Raw genomic sequence first — 12142 nt, forward strand, 5'->3', positions numbered from 1 at the left:
ATTTTTTTGACCAAGACATGGCTATACCCAATTCACCAGGCTTGGCTCAGAATGGCATTTATTTCCAACAAGCAAATTCATTCACAAAAGACAAAAGATTTCTCATTATGGAAAATACTCCTAAGAATTGTGTCACAGGACCTAATAGGAATTCTGCAAGATTAGTTCTAGCTTTCTTTGACCAGTGGCTACTTTTAGAACTGTTTACAGTTTCCCAAGCAAAGTACTTTGTAAGAAAACATTCATTTTTTATGTCTTAGTTCCGGTATTTTTGTGAGGTGATCTCTTTTAACTTTTGTTACTTGGTTAGGTGTTGTAAATTAAAATATAATGATTCTCTCTCCTATTTGAAGTTATTTATAGAACCTGTAAATTAACACAGCTCTTACTGCCACTTAGATCATTTGAAACTAAATACTAAAGCAATAAAGAATTTTCAGGTATTTATTAATTAATAAAATAAATTAATAAAAACCAAGGCTAGGGGCACCTGGGTGGCTCAGTCGCTTAAGTGTCGGCCTTCAGCTCAGGTCATGATCCCAGGGTCCTGGGATCAAGTCCCGCATCGGGCTCCTTGCTCAGTGTGGAGCCTGCTTCTCCCTTTCCCTCTGCTGTTCCCTCGGCTTGTGCTCTCTCTCTCTCTCTGTCAAATAAATAAATAAATAAAATCTTAAAAAAAAAAAAAAACCAAGGCTAGCAGATTATCTGGTATGACACAAAGATTAGAGAGTCTATCTTGTGTGTTGTTACAGACACTAGTAGCTTCCTTTTCAGGAATTATTAGTCTTCAGTTTTTGTAAACAGAATCCCTGTTTTGCTAAGGTAGTGCTGCACCAGTTTTATGGGTGATTTTTATCCCACGTAAGCACATCATAGCAACACCTCTCTTCTTTGTCCGTGATTGGTCTTGGCCAATTAAAAGTAAGGGAAATCTGCTGAGAAATGTCTTCTAAGAAAGATATTCCTTATAAAAGAGGGACACTGAAGGAGAAAGCCTTTATTTCTGTCAGCTCCTTGCTTTCTTGCTTGGATGTGCAGCTCTGGCATCCATACTGCAACCACAAAAGCAGAAAGATCGAAAGAGCCCAAATCCTGATGGCACCATTGAGTCACTGCACCAAACTTGGGACCACTGACCTCCAGACTTCTTATTATATGAGATAAAGATCGTATTGTTTAGGCCACTCCAGATGGGTGATGCACTGTTTCTAGATGAAAGCATTTTATTTATTTATATTTTAAAAGATTTTATTTATTTATTTTAGAGAGAGAGAGAGAGAGATAGCAAGAGAGATAGTGAGAGAGAGTACCAGCGGGAAGAAGAAGAAGCAGGCTCTCGACCCCAGGATCATGACCTGAGCCGAAGGCGGATGCTTAACCGACTGAGCCACCCAGGCGTCCCTAGATGAAAGCATTTTAACTGATACAAGGGATAAGGAGCAGCTCTTGGATTATCATTAAAAGGCATTTTGATAATGTGTAAATGCTATTGATTCTAGAACTTTCAGAAACAGAAAATATCTAACATAAATTCCCTAATTTTGATAAAATATGTCTACCTGTATCAGTAAGTATTAATATTATGATTTTTACATCAAAAATCTTTGATTCATTTTCTATTTATTTTCCATAGTTGCTTTTTATATCTTGCATTGCCATCCATGAATCCTGTGTCAGTATTGCTCTATGGGATTCTCTTTATTTTAGAAAATTTCAAGTACAATTTGATACAGATTTGATCTGCATAGGTCTACTTATGAGGATTTATTTTTCCATAAGTACAATATAGTACTGTAAATGTATTTTCTCTTATGATTATCTTAATATTTTTCTCTAGATTACTTTGTATATTGTATGTTATAAGAATATAGCATATAATACATATACAAAAAATGTGTCAGTTGACTGTTTATGTTATTGGTAAGGCTTCTAGTCAACAGTAGGCTATTCGTATTTGGGGTGTTGGCGCTCCTAACCCCTGTCCTATTCAGGGGTCAGCTGTAATATATCAGATTATAGTTTTCTTTCAGCACTCACTAAAGGTTTATGTTTATTTGTATGTTAAGGGAAGTTAGAAGATAGGGGGTCAGATACAAGAATGAAAAGATATAGTGTATGTGCACAAGGAACTCACATTCTGGTAGGAATCTGATAATGTATGTAAATAATTACAGACCCTATTGTCAAGGTAAAAATCTGACCAAAGAACTATTGGTACTTGAAAGGAGGAGGGATGGTTTCAGGAATGCTTCACAGTAGGGTTCAAATTTCATGATGGTTAGGGTTTTTTAAAAGTGGAAATGGGGAAGAGTATGTTCCATAACTCTTTGTATCTATAATATAATTTCTCCCACCCAGCACATGTCCATAGCTTGGAGACTGGTTTTGCTGGAGTGACGATTTTACAATGGGATATAGTCAGTTTGGGCTGTATCTTAAAGGGATAATTGAACATCTGCAGTCAATTTCCTCTTCTCTTCATTCTGTTTCTGTTCAACTGATCCAAGAAGTTGTTTTGTTTGGGTTTTTATCATATCATATATCTTTTGTTAAATTTTGGTCCAGCCCAACAGATCATGTAAATGTATGTGTTTATGGGAGAATTTTAGTGGAAGAAGAAGGCCTACTTTCCTCTTAACTTCAGACTATTTTTTGGAAGTTATTTGTACTTATTATCAGATCCTTTATATTTCCTAATATTCTTCCTGGACTTTTGAAATCCAAGACTGGAGTCACATATTTAATCATATTTAATCTAGCTGTACTTGAAATTATGTGAACACCAATGGTGTCAGGAGCTGTCACATATATTTTGGTATGGTTCAGCTGTCGAGGGAGTAAATATTTTCGTGCAGGGGCTTCCAGTGCTACACAGACATTCATTTATTCATTCATTTAACACAAGATTTTTAGCATACCTTGAACCAGGTAGTGTTCTAGGCCCTGAAGATGTAACAGTGAACATAAAAAAAAAACAGTCTCTCTTTTCATGGAGATTAAATTCTAATGGTAGCTGTGATTAGCTTGACAATAAACTAGCTATCAAATTCTGCTCAAATGTCATTTTCTCGAGAGAGCCTTCTCAGACATTTTTCAGGCTCTGTTCCCATATTACTCTGTTAGTTCTACTGTTTTTTTTTTTTTTCTCGCTCTATAGCAACGATTTGCTCTTCCCTTTGTTCCTATTTCTCTTCTCCCCAATACCCTCAATAAGCTGTGAACTAGAGGGCAAAGACCAATATTTTATCATTTTTGTATTAAAAGAGTATATATTCAATAGATCTTTATAAGTGAATGAATGAATGTAGCTAAATATTTCACAACCACTGTGTTTGTGAAAACTTTAGGGGCCTCATCACCAAGATTTCTCTCTCAATGTGTCACAAAAATTCATTGTGTATGGATTTCCAAGCATATGAACCAAATTTGATATTCCATAACACAGCGTGGAGGTTTGACGGTCCATGTTTAATTGACAATCAGCAGTTTAAAAAATACCTTATCTTGAACTTCTGGACTAAAAACATGCACCTTTTGTTAGGGAAATGTAGGTATTGGCTCCAAATGTTTTCTGAAGGCCAGCTCCACTAAGTTGAGGATTTCCAGAACTTGATGTTAACACAGAAGGGTAACGACACTGTGTATTAGCTAAGGGCAATCAGGCAGTATCATATTATTCTTTCATTCTACTTGGACACCAGAGTCGGCGGAAGTGTATACGAGGAAGCTGTTTCCCAGAAATGACAGCAAAATTGAGTTTGTAAAGAAAAGTGGTTGTTGAACAGTCTATTCACTTCCACCATGCCTAAGTAACTGTTAGAACTTCAGCAGCAATATCCTACAAGGCCAGTACTGGTCTCAGAGTCGGCTACATCCAAGTTCACTGTTAAGGCTTAGTTAGCCAGTCTAGGAAAAACTGATTTGACTGCTAATCATTTTTCCCCCATGTAGTATGGCTAGGGCTTCCTCAGAAAGTGGAAAGTATTCCCAAAGATGTCATTTGGTGACTTATAAAGTACCAGAGATTTTAGAAAGTTCTCTTACATATTACCTCATTTAATCTTTATGACTCTGAAAAGTAGGTCTTTTATTGATACTTTGCAAGTTGGGAAATGAGGCATTGGTAAGTTGTGTGATATACTTCAGTTCACGTGCACCTAGGAAGTGGCAGTACCAGAGTGAAATTCCAAAGTTGGCTTCGCGCGAGGCCACTAACATAATAGGAGGCATTTCAGCAGAGAGAGCAAATAACAGAAGTCCATTCTGACCACACACTCTGCAGATACACGCGCCGGGGGAGACTGGAACTTTTTTGTGTGGAGGGGATTTTCCTCTTTGAAACTACCAGAAAGTGGGTGTGAAGAGAAGTAGAATGCTTTAATGAAATACCTGACAGGAGGGGATTAACGAGAAAAGAGGAAGCAAGAATTTCCTTTTCTTTGAGGAATATAAGCCTCTCACTTTATGTACACCGTGTTAGTGCTGACACGGTGCAGAAAAAAATATTTCAGCAACAAATATACATACTATCTAATATTCATGGGGGCTGATTTTGCAATCCATTCCATTTCTCATTACCATTGCAAGGGTCTTAAACATTTGTTCTAATTAAGCTACTATTATTATATTGCCATCATTCAGTTATAAGTACAGAGTCCAAATCAGGGTTAATTCTGATTTTTTTAATTTATGTATTTATGTATTTATTTATTTATGAGAGAGAGAGAGAGAGATCTCATGCTCATGAGCTGAGCAGGGGAGAAGCAGAGGGGTAAAGAGAGGGAAAGAATCCCAAGTGGACTTGGCCCTGAGTGCACAGCCCACCAGGGGCTCCATCCCACAACCGAGATCAATGCCTGATCTGAAACCAAGATTCTGACGCTCAACCAACTGAGCCAACCAGGCGCCCCTAATTCTAAGGTAGTTCAAAGATGATGATGAAAATAAAATTGGGAGCTTTTATTTTTAATAAGAATTTTTTGAATAGTTTTAGATTTACAGAAAACTTGATAATAATAGTACAGCAAGGCCCCATAGGCCCCACATCCATTGCCCCTTACCAACATCTCACACTGATATGGTGCCTTTGTTATAATTAATGAACCAATAGTAATACAAGATTATTAACTACAGTCTGTACTTCATTCAGGTTTTCTTACTTTTTATCAAATATTCTTTTTCTGTTCAAGAACCCCATCCAGGATACATCACATGTGGTCATCATGTTTCCTTAGGCTCCTCTCTGCTGTCATAGATTTTTAGACTTTATCTTTAATGACTTTCATAGTTTCGAGAAATACTGGCCAGGTATTTTGTAGAATGTCCCTCTACTGTAGGTTAGCTGATGCCTTTCTCATAATTAGACTGGAGTTATGAGTTTAGGGGTTTCTAAAATGTAATTTTTGTACTTGTTTTTAATTTGGTAGATCTGGGGTGGGATCTGAGAGTTTAAAATTTTACAAAACCTCTTCAGGGTTCAGTCATTGATTATACTGTCTCTTCTGGTAGGTGATATTTGCTGTCTACCAACAACCTGACACGAGTTAAGGATTAAGATTTGAGGATCTAGTCTTTAATTCTAGAAATTTCTTAGTTATTATTTCTTATTTCGTTGGATATTCCCTCCTTTCTTCTTTTCTGAAACTCCAGTTACATGTATCATTGAATAAATATATTCTTCAGGTCTTTTAACTTTCGTGAGTGTGTGTGTGTGTGTGTGTGTGTGTGTGTGTGTGTGTGTGTGTATGTGTGTTTCCTCCATTCTGAGGTAATTTCTCAGAACAATCTTAAGATTTACTAATTTCTCTTCACAAATATGTAGGATTTACTCCATAGAATGCATTTTTAAGATTTCCATTTTCTTCATGTTTAAACTTTTCTTGAGATAGGTTTTTGCTTTACTAATTCAAAGGAATTTTTAATTTTGACTTTTAATAGATTTATTCCTCCATTAAGTATATTTTAAAGCCTTTGTCAGATAATTCCATAAGATTAATTTTATTTACAAAGAATTCAGGCTTGGAGCACTAGGGTTTTTGTTTGTTTGCTTTTCATGTGTCTTTGGATTTTAGTAGACACTTTAACTGGAGAGGGATTTTTTTCTGTTGGTCTGCCTCTCCTGCCTAATCGTTTTCAGTGTCTAAAATTGCCTTCACCTGTCACTCCTGAGCCACCAATCCAGAACCAAGTTTAATAAAGCATTTTCAAGCTCCTGCTGTGGGTAGGTATTAGGGATATCAAAGGTCCAGCCACTGCAGTCAGCTAGCAACTAGGTTCGATTCCTAGTTTTGAGTTTTTGAACATCCATATAGCCACTGTTTTCTGTGTAGCCAGGTTTCCAACCTTTTTACTCAGACTCTGTTCCCACGTGTGGGAGTCTTGGCCCAGCCCCTGGTTTCAAGGAGTGAACCTGGCTTTCTCTTCTTACTGTACAGAACACGGAATTAGTCACCTATTGCTGTATAACACATTGCCACAAACTTGGTAGGTTAAAACAACACACACTTAATTATCTCACCGTTTTGTGGGTAAGGAATCTGAGCATGGGTTGGCTTTGTTCTGTGACCATGGTTTCTCAAACCTACAATCAAGATGTTACACAAAAATAAGGGAAGCCATGAATGAAAAACAAGGCCAGAACAGATACTCAACACGGGATTCCAACTATAAAGTAAAACACACACAGGTAACATAGTAAGTCTGAACATAGGGCCAAAGTCCTTGGTATTTACTGCTTTTCATTGATACAGAAATCTACGCAGACCTCGGGAGGGTCAGGCTTCGAGCTAGCACTTACAGACAAGCATATACTTAACAGTGTTATCTGGCAGCTGAAGTGTAGCCTGAGAAAGTGACTTTTGAAGCACTGTGATCCCAAGATAACCACATGAAATGAGTCATGAATAATTGCTGATACCAATCTGCTAAGGGAAGTCCCTTATTTCTTCTTTGAAAACAATACAATTAGTTCTTTATGTTAAAAGGCAGAGGGTATAATTCTAAAAAAAAAAAAAAAAATCACGGTTTCTGGGTGTCTTCTTTAACCTTCCCAATAATGGGAAGGTTATGCAGATTAATTCATGTTTACTTTGGGAAGCACACAGACCATGGCACCAGGGTGATGTAATATTGGTCAGGAAGTTTTGATATTTTGGACTCATGTTCAGTGGATCTGAGTACTGCTATAGAAGAGTGAGAATAAAAAAGATATAAAGAATAGCATCTATAAAAGTATAAAGCAGATATGGTAAACACGACCACATTCACCTAGTGCTGGAATTACTGGAACTGGTCGGTAGTGCCTGGAGCTTGTAATATATTTAGGTCAAATAAATTATGGTGCTATAATTGCAATATATTATAAAACTCTTCATTTCCAGGAGGCATTACAGGCTAAATGCAGAAAGGCTGCAGTAAGTAACACCTGCAAAATGGGTGAGAAAGGAAGCAGGTATGACACAGCCTTACCGTTGATGCCATGTAGGACCACCCTCCTCTCCTTTAAAATCTCCTTTAAAATCTTGGCTGGTGTCACTGAGCCTCAATATAGGGCTATATAAGGATCCAGTTCTGAAAGGTCAAAGGCTGTAAAGTATGCTTACTCCCATAGGTTTTCTACAACTAACTCTGAACAGGGTTCATCATGAAGTTTTGGAAATTATTTTAAAAGATTTAACTTACAGGGTACTAGATTAGAGAGCAAAGTTTCATTGAGGACATTTTTCAGGCATGACAATAAATATTGCTTTAGAGGGGCATATAGAATAAGGTAATATTTACTGTCATATAATCAAAATTATTAAGAGTGTAAGCTTTTTTGGTTTGCCTTTTATATGAGATATTCTTTTAGACAATTACAAAAAATCTTTTGATGAGAATCTGGAAGTTGTCAGGCGATCTCGCCATCTCCATCATTTCCACAGTTCCAGAAATCCCTCTTTGTTCCTCTGCTGCTTCTTCTCTGTTACTGTTTGATCCACAGATTAATATTGTCTAACATTGTCTATGATGCATAATAAAATTGAATTACGATGAAAAATGAAAAATTACCTTGCACATATTAAAAATTATGAAAAAATGAAATAATTTGCACATATAAAAACATGGAGTATGGCACATTTGTATATAGCATATAATTGAAACTGAAAGCAAGATGTCTGGAAGATAATAAGAGATGAAGAAAAAGGAAAAAGGAAGGAACAAAAAGGAAAAGGTGAAGATGTGACAGTGTGCCTGTTTTTGTCTTACAGATTTTGTGCATGATCTTCATTCTGTTTGCTCTCAGGTTTAGTGTTCTTATAAATACAGCAAGCCAGAGTCCACAGGAAACAGGAATTAAAATAATGGCAAAGATTTAAAATTGGATACACAGAAAATTACACCCCTCTTATCATGAAGCATCTCTGTCCTGTGGTTTGCTTATTGAGCAGTTGTTCTGGGGTTCAAGAGGAGACACAGCAAGACAGGCCAGGCTCGGTATGTGCTTCTTGAATTTCGAGGGCTCTCCAAATGGCCAGGTTGCATTTATGTGCTTCAACTTTTTCTCTGACCAAGATTTATACTACACTATAAGATCTGGTCTGAATAGTCCTAGTAATTCAGGGCATCATCTTTGACTCAAACAAACTTCAGTTCCCACTTTTGCTACTTTCCAGCTGTGATCTTGAGTAAGTTTCATTCTCCAACTCTCTGCTACTTTACCCTCAAAAGGGAAAATGATAGTACCTACCTCCAGAATTTTTATGACTAAATGAGATCACTCTTGTTAGCTATTTAGCACTGTGCCTGGAATACACTTTGAAAACTCAAGTAGAAGCCATAATAATTATTATTATGGGGGGGCAGCATCAAAATTAGACCTAATGAGTCTTTCCATACACTCAGCTTCAAAATACACAATCCTATTTCAAGGGGTCTTAGCAGAACTCAAAGGTCTTGTTTGTAAAGTCATGATGTTTTAAGTCATATGGTGCCCCTTTGCAATATATTAGAATATTTGGGAATGTTAGCAAAGGGGTGTTGGAATGTACAGCCACTCATATTTCTTCCCATGATTGAACCTAAATCCATTCTGCTGTACTGTATATGGTCTACATTACAGGGTCAACTGATAACAAGATCGTGCCGTTTATAATTGATTGAAGTTCAATTCTAAGAAGTTTGGTTCCAGAGCTTATGGTTAACAATCACCAGGCTAAGCTAATCTCTCTCACAGGTTATTGTTTATTTAAAAAAAAAAAAATCACATAGGCCCAACTGGCTAAAGATTCGTAACAAGCATTTAAAAAAAAATTAACAGTTGAGTATACCGATACACACGCTCTATAGAAATAATGAGGAATTTTACTATCATACTTCACATTGGCTAGATGTTCCTTACTACAGATATGCTGTCCAATTCAGCCACCATTTTATACACAAAAATGTTAGGGAGAACTTTGTGTGAATCTGAATGGGAGCTTGCAGGATGAATTAAATATGGGAAATATACATTCTACCTTAAAGAGAGGTAGCAGATGCTTTCATTATCTACTTTATCCAGTCATTCAGCCAATAATATTAAGTGCTAAGTGCTGGTAGATTTTTTTTTAAAAAGAGAGAGAATCTCACCAATTTCTCGTATAACTACAAACTCCCAAAAATGCACTTCAGCTATGTATACAATGATTGAGTTAACTTGTTTTAAGTTATAGACTGTCCTTTGAGTGCAGACCTTTCAATAATCATTAGATCAAGACTATGGAAGGCACTAGAGAGACCACAGAAACAATACGCAGGGACATATCCACATACAATATAGTAATGCATTTTCTTTCCGAAAGTCTGACAAAAGTCTCACATGATGGTCAGTTTACATGCTTTTATTAAGCAAAGGAATGTGACGCAAATTTTAGAAAGGTTTTTCATAAAATAAAAGGTAAAGTGTCTGCTTAATTTCTAATGATTTTTTTAATCAAAGTTTACATGTGTATTATCAAAACAATGCCTTGCAATTGCTAGAACAGTTGCTTGAAGCTTGGCCCTTGAGAAAAGAGTTTTTAAAGCAATGCTTAAGTTCTCTTGTGTCCGATCATTATGTTATGTTTAATGTTTATTTTTAGGTTTTTTTGAATGCAAGCTAAATAAAAAGTAAACATATGGGATGGTAATCTTTTGCCAGGTACAAAGACTGAGAACATACTCCTAGTGTTCTTCACAATATTTCAAATTTCTAATCTGCAAAGAAGGAAAGTGCATTCCTTTTTGAACTCGGTATTTGAAACTACATCAGTGATCTTTCTTTAGCACAGGGACTTTAGATCCTGTACTTATTAAATATAGGAGCATTAATAAAATGAGAACAATGGTGTATATTAGTGTTTTTTTTCCCATTTATCATTAAGTTATAACATATACAATAAAACATAAATTCCGGTTTCTTATCTAAGCGCAGCGTCCCAACCTATTTCTGAAATTCGGCTCGGAGCAAGGAAAGAATGGCCTGACTTGGCGTATTTTTTGATTTCCAGTGTTTAAACGTATAACGTTTGTGCGCACTGGAGACATTATAGCTTCTGGAGTTTATGCCCGACGTGATTTTCGCTCTTCTGAAAGTTGTAACATAAACAATTCTGCTCACGTCGTATATGTATTTATTGAATACAATGCCGATCGGGCTTAGAGAAAAATCGAACAACGCTATTAGGTTTTCCTGGTTCCCAGGAAGCTCACAATCTACCCTCAGACTCTTAAAGGCGCTTGGCCTCTCAGGTCTGAGGCGCCACAAGAAGGCTGCTCCAGCAGGCCTGGCTTCGCAAAGTTGCTTCCTGGCCGGAACGCCAACTTGGCAAGGATCTACTGCTGGCAAACACAGATTAGTAAGGATAAAGTCGCCACAGACTCAACCAAGCAAAGCATAAATGGCCCTTTCAGCATGAGCCTGCGAGGAGGGATGTTACTGAGCCCAGCAACCCAAATTACTTTTTCCGGGACCCCCAAACTCGAGTTTTTGTGGTGGTGGTTGTTTTGTTTTAACGCTTTAGGATTCACGAGGCAGGTGCCTGAACACCTAACCCACCCCCCCACCCCCGCTTTCTTTCGCGTATCTCCTCTACCTCCTTGCCCAAGTTCAACTTTTTAATAGGTTCCAGAGGAGCGCAGTAGGCTAAGAGGCTGGGAAGGCGAGAGAAGGAACGCTACCACCACGCTGATTCCGACTGCAATAGCGTGATGGGGGGGGGGGGAAGGCGGGCACGGGGACCAGAGGGGTGGTGGCAGAAAGGGCACAGGGCACGCCTCGTAGGGGGAAGAGGGGGCGGGGCCACGTGCCATTCCCAGGGTTCCCAGCTCGGGTGAGACCGGAGGGCTCCGGAGCGTCCCAGCCTGCCAGGCGACCGCCGCTCCACGGGCGAGCATCCCTGTCCCAGGACCTGCCCCTCGCCCAGCCCGCGAGCGCGTCGCACGAAGGCGCGTCCGCATCCATGCCCGGGCCAAGGGAGAAGGCGTTCGCAGACCCAGGCGTGTGATGCGAGGCTGAGCGCGTGGCATCCGCGTCGTGCCGGGCCGAGCCGGACGCGGGAGGAGAGGGGCGCGCTCCTGCTCTTCTAGCGGTGCGCTGGGCGGGGCGCGGCTTGTGGGGGCCCGGCCAGCCGCGGGAAGCAGCGGAGGAGCAGGCGCGCTCCGGGCCCGAAGGAGGGCACCGTTAAAGCTTTGCCATCAATTGTGAGCCCAGTGAGTCCGTCCTAAGCTAACACACTAACTCTACAGCCCTCACGCCCCCAAACCACCGAAGGCGGCGACACCTGATCCAGCGCACAAACACGGGTCCCTTCTGTCCCCGGATACAATTACGCGGCAGAGACACATTCAAACTCACGCGCAGCAGCCAAGAGCCGAGGTAAGTAGAGGGACCGCGGCGTTCCAGGGGGCGGAAGGGGGGCGGGCTGGAAGGAGGAGGTGGGCGTTGTTTGCTCCCAGAGGTGAGTGCTGGGCGAATGGCTGCGATCCAGGGGCTGGGGGCTGGGATCGGAAAGGGCAGATGGGGTTGGGCTGAGCGTGATAGGGAATGGGGAGTGCGGGTGGGGGGTAGGGAGAAAGGTTAAGGTTGAGGAACGGTGAAGGAGATCTTTCTCAGCTGCCCCGCGATAGCTCCCGTACTCCTTTC

The 12142-nt window shown here is 39.5% G+C and overlaps 1 protein-coding gene across 4 annotated transcripts in view; it reads left to right on the forward strand.

Annotated features, from left to right (window-relative positions):
- The first annotated feature begins 11326 nt into the window (after nt 1–11326).
- UGT8 (UDP glycosyltransferase 8) overlaps nt 11327–12142 on the forward strand; it is an 87224-nt gene continuing 86408 nt past the window's right edge. For all 4 annotated transcript variants that reach the window (XM_027598404.2, XM_027598405.2, XM_027598406.2 and 1 more), the window contains exon 1: nt 11327–11875. The gene's annotated coding sequence lies outside the window, so the exon portion shown is untranslated. The remainder of the gene's footprint in view (nt 11876–12142) is intronic.

The sequence above is a fragment of the Zalophus californianus genome, chromosome 2, assembly GCF_009762305.2.
Source record: "Zalophus californianus isolate mZalCal1 chromosome 2, mZalCal1.pri.v2, whole genome shotgun sequence".
Taxonomy (NCBI): domain Eukaryota; kingdom Metazoa; phylum Chordata; class Mammalia; order Carnivora; family Otariidae; genus Zalophus; species Zalophus californianus.